At 43.8% G+C, this 14852-nt stretch overlaps 1 pseudogene; it reads right to left on the bottom strand.

Moving 5' to 3' along the window:
• Positions 1 to 13430: 13430 nt before the first annotated feature.
• Positions 13431 to 13547, bottom strand: LOC136638338 (5S ribosomal RNA; annotated as a pseudogene).
• Positions 13548 to 14852: the final 1305 nt, after the last annotated feature.

Genomic DNA, 14852 nt, shown 5'->3' with positions numbered 1-14852 from the left:
AGTTGGCTGCCACAACAAGCTCCTCTGGTAAGAGCAATCTCCCTGCTGGAGGGTTCAACTGGCAGTACCAAAGAAGATGTGGCTTAACATTGAGGAAAATATAAGGAACCAGTGAATGACCATTGATGAAGTTAGATATATCACCAAGAATTTCCAAGAGTGGAAGTGTGTCATTGAGAGGTTGACCTGCTCCCCAAGCACCAGCTAAAGATTAAAGAAGAATGATGACAGTAGTGCCTAGTTTCTGACTGGCAGGTAAATATGGGTAGTTTGCAAGCCTACTGCTCTCATGTGTCTAGATCAGGGGTGGGCAAACATTTTGGCAGGAGGGTCACATCATCTCTTTGACAATGTGTCAGCGGCCGGGGGGAAAATTAATTTACATTTCAAATAAATTTGAATACATTTACATCAATGAATACATTAGAGACAGAACTTTTATGAATGAATGATTTTTACTGAGCTTATATATAATACACATGAGAACTATAATACTGGCATGTCGAACCACATGAACTATTTGCCACACACCTCTTGCACAGTGAAAACATATAGACCAAGCCAGAAACACATGGAGACATAAGTTGTTCAGAGGCTATTGGGGGTGGGGTGGGGGTTTAAAATAATTCCAAGGGAACAGCAGAAAATACATGGAGACTATAAAAGGCCTTGCTCTAATTTGCCCTGCAGCTTGCACCTGGCAGTCGTGACCGGCAGATGTGGGCCAGCGCAGGCTCCAACAGTCTCTGACAACCCATAAGCTCATTGGAGGCTGGGGGCTCCCAGTGGGTCAAAGTGGGGGTCTGTTTTGCCAGATTCCCAGTCCAAGCTTCACTTAGAGAACTTATGCCCACTTTAAGCTAAATAGCTCCCCTTCGTACCCCAACAATGGCCCAGTTCTCCACTGCAGCACTGCTGGACCCCACCACCAGGGTAGCTTGCCTGTTCAATCTGCAGAGATCCTCCTTCCTCCCCTCTCCTGCTAGCAGTGCCTCTAGCCACTATAGCAACACTATAGTGTTGCTTAGTGTCTTCTATATAGCTATAGAAGATCTGGTCTTCAGCAGATCTTGGGTGTGGCAGCCACACACCAATCCCAGTATCTCCAGCAGTTTCTGTTCCAGCAGTCCTCAGAAGTCCATTCATCCATCTGTCCATTAGTCAGCTAGTCCATTGGTCAGTCAACATGTCCAGTAATCCATCAGCTAGTTCCTCAGTCCATTAATCCATCAGTTTAGCTTGCTTGCTATTTCCTTCCTTCTCCAAGCATTCCACCTTCTACTACCCACACCCCCTTTCCTTCTTGCAGGTGTTGCTTTTAACCCTGAGGGCCTTTCTGCCTCCAAGTGGTTGCAGCTGTGCAGCACACTCACTGCAATCTAAGGCCCTGGTGTTAACCCCACGCTTGCCTGCCAGAGGAAGGGGCACTGTGATAGGGCACCCTATCTCCTTGAGGGATCTTTTGCATTTCCATTACAGGGTCCCCGAGAGCTGCAAATGGCCCCCGGGCTGGGGTTTGCCTACCCCTGGTCTAGATGCTCATGGCTGTGGTGGACCACATGTATAACCATTTGAAGAGAAATGGTGATTCTTTTGCCATTGAGGCTGCCCTCCTTCTCAAGCAGTCTCTAGACCCACCTCTTTTGTGAGTTTATTGCACGTACCTGTTCAGCCTTCTGTAAAGCCATCCATGAAGCTCTGCACCTGTTAGAAGACTGTAGGAGGTAGTGTCTGGGGCAGAGATCAGGCCTGACCATCTCTTAACTAGTTTCTCCCTTGGAACTTTTTTTTTTTTTTTGGCAGCAAACCCGTTTTCTGAATATGTTCTGTTAAAACCAATCCGAAGCTTGTTCAAAGGATTGGAAATGAGTATTATTTACAGTGTAAATCAAGGCTAGTTTTTTCCTCTAACCTGACACGCATGCCAGGAATCTGACACAGGATTTGAACCACAACGTTGGAAAATTAAGGAGAGTAAAGACTTACTCTCTTTGTCATCAGACTTCCCCTTGCAAGGATATGCTCTTTTGTTATTAAGCAGACCCAATCAAAACAAAAGGGATACTGTTTCTTTTGTGAGTAATGCACTAACCCACCAAAAAGAAGGCTGGGGGGGGGGAGAGTTCATGCAGTACATATGAAATCGGACAGCATAAGATTTATTACAATGGCTGCAGAAATTATTCCTCCTTAACAGCACTTAAATTGTCTAATTATTCCCAGCTGTTTTCAATTTGTTTCAGGTTGTTAATTAAGGGGCAGGGTCCTCTTGCACTGATACAGTGGACTGACTCGGTGAAGAATTGCTTCATGTCAAAGCTGCACAATCCTGGGGAAATTTTGCGGGGAGGAACATTTGATATGTGTCCATACGCATCGCCCTCCCACCCAAATGGAGAGAAGCACATAATTTTCAACTCATTTGGATAATTAATTGCACCCACTAAGGCTGAAGGGAAGGAGGAACGTGAGGTTTACTCTGTTGGAAAAAGGAAGAATAGAGAGTGAACAGATTAATTTGGTGCCTAGCACCTGATAATCTTAATTAACCTCCGGGTGGGGAGAGTAAGGCAGAATTTGTTACAGTTTCGCCTGCAAAAGACTGAGGGACTGAAGTTTTCTTCCTAAAGCCAAAATGCATGAAAGTTCAAATGATTCAGAAGAAACTTGGAGCTTTAAGAGTTCTCTAATGCAGGGATCTCCAAATCCTGGCCTGGGGGCCAGATGCAACCCATGGCGAACCTCTATCTGACCCATAGCCAGCCTGTGATCCCCTGAGAGCCTCTGGCCCAGTTGACCAAACACAGTTGGAGTTGTTCTTGTGGGTTGGGGGAATGGGAGTCCATTTAAGTGTGTACTTTATTCCTTGGGCCGTGTTGGTGCTTGGAGAAATCATGGACATTTGATTCCATTTATTCATTCATCTAAGTTCCATCTCTAATGTATTTATTTAAATTTTATATTTAATTTCTTTTTTCCAGCCCTTGACACTGTGCCAGATATTTGATGCGGCCCTTCGGCCGAAAACTTGAGAGATCCCTGTTCTAAAGGTATGTAATCCAGCTATTAAGCAGGACAGTCTCTGCTTTTTGGTCCCTGACCCTGGCAAATTGCTCTCCCTGTTTCGTTCCTACTTTTGCCTCTCTGGGATGCCTTCATGAAAATGTTGTCAGCGCAAGTTCTTACTGTCCTTCTTCAGGGTTCAGCACCCTCCCCAGTCTTTAGATGTTAAAACTTGGAGGGGAAAACAGATGCATCTTTTTTCTAGTGTACATCCAGGCAGTGAGCCTTCATATGAGAACCAGAAGATTATAAATAGGCCCATATTTTCATTTGGGAAATTTTGCAGGGCATACTAACAGTGGTGGACCTCCCCATTCCCGTACCCTGGGGCAAAGGTCCGTGATGGCACCCCCTATGTTGCTGCCTCCCCACAGCCTAATCCACCCCCCCCCCACACACACACACTTACCTGGAGTTCATGCATGACTTCAGGACACGTCGGAGAAGTCTCCTGAGGGTTTGCCAACGCTTTAAACTGTGCTCCCAGAAAACCGGAAGCACAGTTTCCGACCCTGTTGGGAGCCTCAGAGAGTTTTCCGCGGGGTCCTAAAGGTGCGCGAGGCCCCACATCTGGGGTATTTGTCCCATTGACTAAATGGAAGGTCCGCCACAGCAAACTAAAGATTTTGTAGAGCATCTTAATGAAATTCATGAGGAGGGGAAATTGCTTTTGATAAGGATGTTGGCATGTGGTTTGTGTCTGCATGCCTGCACAGATTGTGTGACACTTACCTTTCCGATTGTCCCTATGTGATCACTCTCTAATATGTGTATATCTTATTATTATTATTATTATTATTATTATTATTATTATTATTATTATTATTATTATTATTATTAACAGTATTTATATACCGCTTTTCAACTAAAAGTTCACAAAGTGGTTTACAGAGAAAAATCAAATAACTAAATGGCTCCCTGTCCCAAAAGGGCTCACAATCTAAAAAGATGCAATCTTAGGCCCTCCCCTTGCTTCTAAGATAATATCTTTATTCTTTGAACTGCCCCATATGTGCGCTGCTTAACCTTGCAGTGGTAACAATTACCCCTACTAGTATCTAGTTGGCTAGACATACGCATCCCATCTTTCCCATCTTTCCGTCTCCTAAAAAAGCCCTCAAGGCAGTTAACATTTGGTTTACAATACAATACACACTACCTCCAACTCCACACAGAGGAAGATGATGGATAAGGAGAGGGGCTCAGGCAGATTTTAAAGGCACAGCAGGCAGTTGTGATGATGGTTCTCCTTAGGTGCCTGTTTTCACCACAGTCTTCATTTTGCAAGGCTCCGGATCAGAGTATACGTGCATACAACTTGTAGGTACACAAGTTCTGTTCATAAAGATGCAATATATGGAGGCTGGAGGCTGTGAAAGTGGGCATGATCCCCCCTCTGTTTATTGTATACAGTTTCAGTTCATGAGAAAAAGACTTGAAGGTCCCTGGTCCCATGACTCCCCTACCCATATACAACTTGTTTGTGTCCCTATGTACAGTTTGTAAAGGGGCAATTAAAGTGTGGATGTTAGGGGTGCATGGAGCTGGGATGATCACTGCTTCTCCTTCATGCATGCACATATGTACATCCAGAGTCGGGAGCAGCATAGGACAAGCCTACACTGAACTCTTGGAACCCTATACCTCTGAATGTTACCTATTGATATGGCGGAATGCCACATTAAAGATAAAATCTTAAAACACATAGTTGACCAAGCCTTACTGAGGGAGAACCAGCATGGCTTCTGTAAGGGCAAGTTGTGCTTCACAAACCTTTTAGAATTCTTTGAAAATGTCAACAGGCATATGGATGCAGGAGAAGCTGTGGATATTATATATCTGGACTTTCAGATATTTATAGGGATAATTTGGATGGAGTGGATAGAGGGATGTTCCTTTCCCTCTCACCCAACACCAGAACCAGGGGACATCCACAAAAATTGAGTGTTGGGAGAGTTAGGACAGACAAAAGAAAATATTTCTTTACCAGCATGTAATTCGTCTGTGGAACTCCTTGCCACAGGATGTGGTGATGGCATCTGGCCTAGATGCCTTAAAAAGGGGATTGGACAAATTTCTGGAGGAAAAGTCCATCACAGGTTACAAGCCAGATGCGAGGGATGGCACCAGGATGCAGGTCTCTTGCTGTCTTGTGTGCTCCCTAAGGCATCTGGTGGGCCACTGTGAGATACAGAAAACTGGACTAGATGGGCATTTGGCCTGACCCAGCAGGACTCTTCTTATGTTCTTATGTAATGCTAGTTGCCAAAAAGAAAGAGTGGAAGAGGCATTCATCCACATGTCCCTTTTGTGGACTTCATGGGGGCATCAGGTTGGAGAAAAGAAGTTGGACTAGGTAGCTCTTTATGAGTCCTTATGATGGAGTGTTCCAACATGAGCTGTGGACATATGGACTGTGGCAGTCTTGTGCTGACTACATTGACTGTCATGGCTAAAAAGATTGATTTAGTAGCCATGAAGTCAGATACTCTGAAACAATATTAGTACTCCCGTCTAAAAATCAAGACCATGCTGTGATAAGCTCTCTTAATGTGGTACTGGTGTACATTTGGCCACCAGTCTGTTTTGACAAGTGAAATGGGCACCAGCGACTTTGAATTAGATGACTTCATGGTGCAGCATTGGTTGATTCCAGTTCAGGGTGCTTGTGATTACAACTTGAAAACCATCCAGTAAATCCAAACCATTTTGGATTGCCTTCAGATAAAACCTTAGACCAATATAATTTTATGGTTGTATGAATCATCCCACTGTTTTGTTAAGTCTTAACTTAGTTTACTTTGCAAATGTTCACTATGACACCAATAGGAAAAAAATATCCATAAAGGAGTAACAGCTGCTGATCTGGAGTAAAATTCTGCTCATTTTTTTTTCTCTTCATTGGTTGAAATCATTCCTGGGAAGGTCAAAAATAAATAAAAAAAATCAAAGCTGCAGAAAGAATTTTAATACTTTCTCAGCAATGACTGAGCAATCTAGGATGACATAAGAAATACCAAGTGGTACTCTATTTAGGGAGTACCATCCCTCCCCAAAATGAGTTTTGTCAGTTGATTAAAGATTTTTTTTTTTGGTTGGTTAACTATATTTTTGCCAACTGATTAAAGGATTAACTGGCTGTTTTAACACCAATTACATATTTCAGTGCATGGGATACTTGGAGGATATTTGAAGAAAATAACATTAAAAGTATATGGTCAGGCACTTGGAGCTGAGTGCCTTATACTGAGTCAGATCTTTGCTCTGTCAAGCTCAATACTCTGCCAATACTCTGATTGGCAAGTAGCCTTCTAGGGAGTGAAGGGTTTTCCCCATCACTAGGTATTCGAGAACCTTAACCGGAGATGCCAGGAACTGAACTGGGAGCTGTGTCTGGAAAAGATGTGCTTCACCTCTTAACAGCCCCTCTATGGGCATGTCAGCAGCTCAAGTATCTTGTTTCAAACCACCCATCAACTCATATAATCCAAGCCACAGTGAGTGTGAAGAAGTTATCTCCACATTACTCATACATAGCCAACAGTCCAATTCCGTTGCTCACCTTCTTCCGCCACATAGCCAAGCTGACAGAGTACATGGTGCATTGGTGGGGGAGGGGATCAGATGGTAAAAGTATTTTTTACTTACCTCCTGGTAAACTGCCTGGTTGCCAGTGAGTCTCCTTGGATCCATGCCCAGCTATTTTGCTGGTGTAAGCAAAATAAGTGAAAGAGGGAAAAAAGGGGCAGGTTGGGCTGGAAAAATGGGGATAGGATCCTGGTACACATTGTTGCTGTTGAAATCCTCCCCCTCCAGCTGCTGAACTGCCCCCTGTGTGGGCTTACCTGCTCCGGTGGGTCTCTGCAGGTCTCCGTGGGTCTACAAGTGTACTGGAGGCCACTCTGGCCTCCCCACCAGTGGGCCTGCTTTGTGTGTTGGCAGAGGCTGCCTTGCAACTGCTATAAAGCAGCCTCTGCTGTTGCAATCTAGTTACACTGGTGTGGGAGGGGGATAGAATTGGGCTGTAAGAGCTTTGCCTTTCAGGATGCTTGATGTTAAGATACTGGTATGGGGAAGGGTGAACCTAGGTAGATGCTTCCAAACAACTATACAGGTCCAACCTTGTTATACATGGATTTTTATACACGGATTTGACTCAACACGAATGGCCACTGCCAAAATGAGAAGGAATGTGCTGATCCCTGGAAAAGGGGGAAAAACGTATCCTTTTAAAATCACAGTTTAAAAAACTGCTTTTCTTACTGTTGTAGAGAGATAGTACTGCAAGCGATCATTCCATTCTTCAGCTGAGCCAGGCAAAGGCTCCTTTGCATTTCTCAATGCTGACTGCCTCTCTACAGCAGAAAGAAAAGCTGTTTTTAAACCACAGTTGTAAAGGGATGCACTTTTTATTTTTTAAAACTGCTTTTATTTAACACATTTTATGGTATCAGCAGGGAGTCCTAGAATCAAACCCCTACGGATGTTGAGGCACGACCATATTCCATTAGGAGCAATGGAGGGACAAGAAACCTGGAAGTGGGTCTTTAAATCTATTTGTCTACTGTTTTTTTAATCTACGGATTTTTTTTATCCACTAGGCGTTCTGGAACAAACCCACTGGTGGGTTGCAACCTGATTTTTGGTGGGTCACCAAAGGGTGATGGAAAGATCAGATAACTAATTGCCTCAAGCATGGAGGCTATTCAAAATCAGATACTGTAGCTGCTAATTACCTTGCAAAGTGCCCAGCTATAGCAGTCTGCAAGCATGTGTGAATATAGGGAGATAAATGTTTGATAAATGGGTCTTTTTCTGGTTATTATTATTTATAAATAAATAAAATAAAAATATTTCTTTCTAGACCTCCTTTTTTAAAAAAGTCTGGTAAACCTAAGTGGGTCCCAATAGAGTGTTGTTTAAAGAAAGTGGATCTTGGTGTTAAAATGTTTGGAAACCACTGCACTACACGGAGAAGCTGGGGGCTGGGGGATAAGAGTAGGCCCTCAGTTTGGCTGTACTTATCGTAAGAGGCCACTAAACAGCCACCGGGTAGATGGGACTCGTTAGCCTGAGAAGGCAGCTCATCTGAGAGAAGGAAAACTCTGATCCCAAACCTCCACTGCCTTGTGGCTACATCCAGTTATGGAAAGGCTTCAGGAGTCAACCTCGAGGCAAAATCCAGAGCTGGAGTCCCTGAGGCAGTTCATGGTTGAACACAGTCACGTTCTGACAACTCCTGTGACGCCGCTGGAATCAACCGAATTGGCCTCTGCCTTTCCATTGGACCATTTCAGCGACGTGGAGAGGGGGGATTTGCTGCATGGGAAACAGTCTATCCTCCATATCTACTTTACTCAGGCTGCGCGCACTGGAGAGGATACTCTGTTCCAGAACCACTATTCAGAGCGCGATACCATAGTCTTCCGAGACTGAAGGATGCCAACACACACGGAGAAGCAGTATATCACTGCATACTAGCTTTGTGCAGAGCAAAAGTGGAAAAGGGCTATTGCCTTCCTGCCCTGATTGTGGGCCTTCCAGAAGCAGCTGGTCAGCCACTATGAGGAAGAGGATGCTGGACTTCTGGGTCTGATCCCGCAGGGCTCTACTTATGTTCTTAGTGACATTGAGGTATTAGATGCATGTGCTCTGCTCAGCTCGTGACACTAATTATTTCAATAACACCACTCCCATCTTAGATGGGGTTTCTGCTTCCTAGGAAAAAAAAGCAATCATCCCTCTTCCAGTTCCACAGCAGTGAAAATAACTGTGGAAACAGAGGAAGATCTGCTACATGTATGTGTCAACTGCTTTGTGGCAATCTTGAATCCCTAATTACAGTGGAGGTCAAAAACTGGGCCAAGGGAAACTAGGAGTGTTTGAACCTCTTCTGTTCGACATTCAACCTGTTATTGTGGACAGCTTGAAAATATGAGTAGCAGGCAAGATGCTATTAGGCTTAAGTAAAACAAGACACAAGCAGACAAGAAAGTAGTGAATCTGGTTATTTGATTACTTGAAAGGGAATGCAGAGATGAACCCTCTTCCCAAAACCATTGGCTTCATTCAAAGAGAATGGTAGGTTTATAGAACTGTATTTAATGAAAGTGTAAGTGCGGGAACTCTCTACCATACTGTTATCTGTGCAAAAATAATGACCCACCCTGTTCAATAACCTTGTTTATATAGTCAAGACTCCAATGTTTGGTTTTTTTTGTTATATTTTTAAAAATTTATATGCCACTCTTCTATAAAATATTCAAAGTGGTTTACAAAATTCAACAAAGCACTAAAATGAAATTCAATCAGAAACCTACAGCAGTATAAATAATATAAATGAGCACATACTACTCACCAGTAAAAGGTCTTGAAGAATAATAAGCTCTTAGCCTGCTGCCCAAATTCATACCTGGCCAGCCAACCCTCCCTGTGGAGGGTGATTCATAAGAAGGATACCACTACTGAAAGCTTTCTCCCTGTTTGTTACCTGCCTAACCTTGGAAGGTAGTGCACCCAGAGGAGGACCTCTGACATCAATTTTATGCTCTGGTCAAGTTCACATGAGAGAAGGCTGTCCTTCAAGTAGCCAGGTCTCAAAACAGTTAGGGTTGGAAAAGACCAAACCAACACCTTGAATTTGGTCCAGAAATGCAGTGTGCCTGGTAACACAAAAAAGATGTTATTCATAATTAAGTCAAGGTTTTTGAAATTTTACTCCAAGTCAATTCTTGTTAACTTCAGGGTTTTTCTTTCTTGATGCATCCAGACAAGGCCAAATGCCATTTGTTATGGGCCCTGGGCTTCTCTATGGTATGCAGGCTCAGCCCCTACAGTGGTGTGGAGGGACCCTCCCAATTATATGTAAACCTGCCCCTCCATGGGGTGTGGATAAGGGTCCCTCACTGCATGGCCGCAGTGGTAGCTGTTTATTTTCCTCTCCTACTGGACAATGGCTTTCTTCTTTTATGTACTGACAAACCTAATACTGACAAACTTAAGGTCCAATATCATGTGGCGATTGGATAACCCAATCCAGTGCAAATTCCCATGCAGCGGGGTCAGTACTGTGAGGTAAGGAGACATTCATCCCCTTGCTCTGGGGAAAGCTCCAGCCTGTGCAGAGCCAGGGTGGTGTAGTGATTTGAGAGGTGGACTTAGACCTGGAAGATCCAGGTTTGAATCCCCCCTCAGCCATGAAGCTTCCTGGGTGAACTTGGGCCAGTCACTTTCTCTCAGCCTCACCTACCTCACAGGGTTGTTGGTGAGCAGAGCTGCTTGAGCCATATGGCTGACTCAAGTCCACATGTATCCATGTTGGCAGACCAGGCCTGGGTGGAGGGATAGGTTGTAGTGCAAACCACTACCAATCCCATCTCCTGGTCCCATTGCTACTCCCCCCCTCCCCTCCCTGTAAACCACCTCCACACCTCCCCCCACCCCTGCTTATCAAGACATCTGGGGGTGCACTAGATTTACTGCCAGTGCATGTGGGCCAATGCGGGCCTTCACAACAGTGCCGACAACAGTAATGTCGTTGTGAAGTGCTTTCCGGCACTTTTGTGATGGCTGGCACCAGTGCAATGCGTACTGCACCGGTCCACACACTGAATCACTGTTAGAAAAAAATAGTTGCATGGAATGGTCTATGAATGATACACTGTTAATGGGGTATGTGAGGGGAATCTGCAGTGATGTTCATACTGTCTTGAACACCATACACATAGCCTTAAGTATACAGGGGAACCACCCAAATGGAAGTACGCTTTTGGACTAAGAGCGCAATCCCAAGCACTTGTAGGCTAGTGCAAGACCCTTGTGCTGGCCCAGGAGGGTCACAAATGTGTTGTAAAGCATGTTTGCGCCTCTGTGCAAGTCAATTGGGTGGCGCCGGGATGTGCGCCAGACCTGCAGAGGCCAGATCCAACCTCTGTGCCAACCAGACCCGGTTAGTTCATGCCAGCCTTTCCAGGTCTAACTCAGGTTCTTGCAACAACAACTCATGTTGAAACAGCAACTACTTGCAAAATACGTTTTGTCCTGCCCATCATGAAGAGCTTGCTCAATGAAGTGTCATCTCTTTTAAATAAGCAGAACTGAAAATGTTTCCACAGAGGCTTTCTAGGTTTTTTTTTTTTCCTGTGGTGCTGCATTTTAGTTTTGTTGATACAACTTAATTTGGTGCAATGACTCACTGAACATAGCAAATCTCTTTTCTAGTAAGGGAGTGACTAAGGGCCAAGTCAAATAACTGCACAACCCGCACAAAGGTCACCAGAAAGGCGACAGTGTGGCAGAGCTGTAATGTTTGCAAGTTACTTTACCAAGTGGCTCGGCCCGGATGGATGGACATGCTTCATATCAATGTCAACAAACGTGAGATTGAGCAAAGCAATGTACCATGATGCAGTGGCATATCTAAGGTATGGCAGGTTGAGCACATGCCCTTGGTGCCACTGGAAGGGAGGGCATCACTGAGCAGCAGTTTCTCGGTCGACTCTTCACCTCCACAAAGCTGCTGCAAACCTCCAAGCACAGCGCTGTGATTGGGGGCTCTGCTTGGCAGAAGCCAAAAGTTGCCACTGAGATTGACACCCTCCCCCCTCCCTCCACCTGATCCTTCCTCCACCTGATTAGGGCACCAGGATGCAGGTCTCTTGTTGTCTTGTGTGCTCCCCGGGGCATCTGGTGGGCCACTGTGAGATACAGAAAGCTGGACTAGTTGGGCCTATGGACTGATCCAGCAGGGTTGTTCTTATGTTCTCCTTGAAACTTCCCCTCCCTGCCCACAACAGACCCCAACCGACTTTAGTCTCTCACCTTAAGGTGATGGATTTCCTGCTATTAGCTTTGCAGTGGCTGTGCCGCTCTTTCTTATGTGTTTGCCTTCTGCAGGACAAGACAACACACTGCATCAGAAGGACCCCAAGACCAAATGATGGAATCCAGGCAACTGTATTTTTCTTAAATTCTAGGTCTCATTAACTTCCTCCACAAATCGCATTCCCTACTCAAAGGAAGAAGCAAAAAAATAAAAATGCATACATTTTGTAGATTAAAAAGCAACAAATAAGTTTGGATGAAGCTAGAATATTGCAAAATGACTGAGGCCTTCCCCTCCTGGAGTATCGCTAGAAACACTAAGCCGGAAATTGAGCCACTGATATACCAAACAGTTCACATTTCTCCAAGGGCAAAAGCCAACCAAGCTGCCAGATTCATGAGGTAATTTCAGAATGAGATAATTATCTGAACCTCACTTGGAACATGAGTTTTCTTTCTGGTATGTGTGTTTAGTTCCTCCATTGACTTTACAATTGATCTCTAAATTTGTTAATTTACCAAGTGTGACCATTTTTTTTTTAAAGAAGCAAAAATCACAGGGTTTTTTATTCCGTCTTTTTTTTTTTGCCAGGTTAGGTTATTACAATGCTTCCAGATTGTAGAGGGAGAAGGAAAGAAAACGAAAGAAAATTGGAGAGGTATAGACTGAGCCAGCAACTACTCCTAGAAATTCTTTATAGATTCATGCACTGTAAAGCCGGAAAGGACAATTATGAAGCCAGAGTTTGATCTACAGAGCAGCACTGTATCGGAATGCTGGCTCTTTTAGTAATGAAGGCCAGCTTTCAGACATTACATTTCCCTTGCAGCAAATTAGTGGTAGTTGGGCCATGCATACCTCTCAAATGTCTCTCCAAGTTGGGGGCATTCCTGATTTCAACCTAATTTATGAGGTCTCCGTGGTTATCCCTGATTCTCACCATCTGCTCATACTCTTCAGGCTATTACTGCAATAGTGTCTAACGTGTGTAGTACACCATAGTGGTGCCCACTGCACTAACTGTGAAGTGGTCTTTGGTTGCTCATTTTCCCTATGGACCAAATGATTTCCACACAGGGTACAACAGCAACAACTCCCAGTTATGAGTGAATTAGCCTAGTATGGTGAGTCAAAGCAGTTTATGGTTCTCAGGCCTCAAGACCACAGAGGCCTTGAACTGATTACATGAGAGATATCAGGCAGGAATTCAGCTTGGGTCAGAGGATGGAACTGTAGGAAGCCTAGACTCATCAGTTAAGGAAGCTACCATGCACCGAAACATAAAAGACCATTATAAGAGCACTGCTAGATCAGGCAAAATGTCCACCTAGCCAGGGTGACCAAATGCAGTGGCGTAGCTAATGATCACGTATCCGGTGCCAAGCTCCAAATATTGCCCCAGAAGCGATGTCACAACCGGAAGTGATGTCACACCGAAGCTTTTTAAAAAGTGAAAATTGGGAGGAACCCACCTCCTTCCCCCAGCAGCTTGCCCCCTCCAGACAATGGTTGGCAACCTTCCGTCTCGAAAGATTATGGTATAAGCCTACAGCGCCCAGTATTCCCTGGCGGTCTCCCATCCAAGTACTAACCAGGCCTGACCCTGCTTAGCTTCTGAGATCAGATGAGATCAGGCACATGCAGGGTAACAGTTGCAGTTACCCTCCAGACAAAATCAAATTTAATTAAATAAATAAGAAGTGTGCCCCTGATTGGTTCGAGACACTGTGCTGATGTGAAGAGGGATGGTTATTCTCCCCCTGCTAAATAAAAGAGGCGCACCACTTGAAAAAGTGCCTTTTCACCCAGTTAGTAGGGATAATTGTATTATGATACATGGAAATGAGAGCTGACTCATATTAACACCTTACTGGTTTCATGCTGTATCATAATAACATGTCAATAACATAATAACATGTCATTGGCTCTCAAAACAATCAGTCTCATAGGTCAGTTCTGAGTTTAGAAAATCTACCTTTTGTTCCATAATGCAGTTGTGTTTTCATTTTCTGGTCAATTGACTATAATGTTTGATAGAATATAGATATAACATTGCAGTTTGTTTCATTTCATTCTGCATTAAATTACCTTTCCAATGATATATAACATGATGGTATTATTCGTACATACCAAGATTTTCACAATTTTTGGTCAGTACTGTGAAGCTCAGCTTGTTGCCCCCCTAAAGCTTGATGCCCGGTGCAACTGCTATCACCTGCACCCCCTAGCTATGCCATTGACCAGATGTCCTCTTTCTCCAGGACATGTCCTCTTTTTTAGCCTCGTGTCCTAGAAAAGAACTTAATGTCCTCTTTTTCCCTGTGAGCAGGTCCCTGCAGGAAGTGATTTCTTGTTTCTTATTATATTACATATAATAAATATGTAATATAGTTTTAAATTTTATAATAAAGTGTTTAAATTAGCCATATTAAATCAATATACAAGTTTTTATTTTGTCATGTCCTACATTTTCTTGGATGTCCTACATTTTGGAGTGCCTTGTCCTCTTTTGCGGTTATGACATCTGGTCACCCTGCATCTAGCCCATCCTGGTTTACACAGTGAACAAGTAAACGCTTCTGGAAAGCTCTCAAGTAGGACATGAGCTGTTGATCCTCAGCATAGTACTGCCTCTGAATCTGAAGGTAGCATATAGCCATCATGTCTATGCTACATAGTAGCACATGGACATTGACATACTTCTGCTCCATGAATTTATCTAATCCCATTTTAAAGCCATCTGCACTAGTATCCATCACAATGGTACAGTTCCTCTCCAACAATTACAAGTCTATCATGTGCTTCGGAAGGATCTCCTACTCCTCGTGCACTCTGTACAAATCGTTAGTAGAGGTAAGAGAAAACGGGTTTTTTTGTAGATTTTGGTGTTTTCCAAAAGTTAGAAGAGCAGAAAGTGGTGTTATAATTACTTTATAATTATATCGCTTTTAAAGTGATTATAAAT

The sequence above is a fragment of the Tiliqua scincoides genome, chromosome 1, assembly GCF_035046505.1.
Source record: "Tiliqua scincoides isolate rTilSci1 chromosome 1, rTilSci1.hap2, whole genome shotgun sequence".
Lineage (NCBI taxonomy): Eukaryota > Metazoa > Chordata > Lepidosauria > Squamata > Scincidae > Tiliqua > Tiliqua scincoides.
Note: the sequence above shows the minus strand (reverse complement) of the source record. Positions and strands in the feature narration are given on the sequence as shown.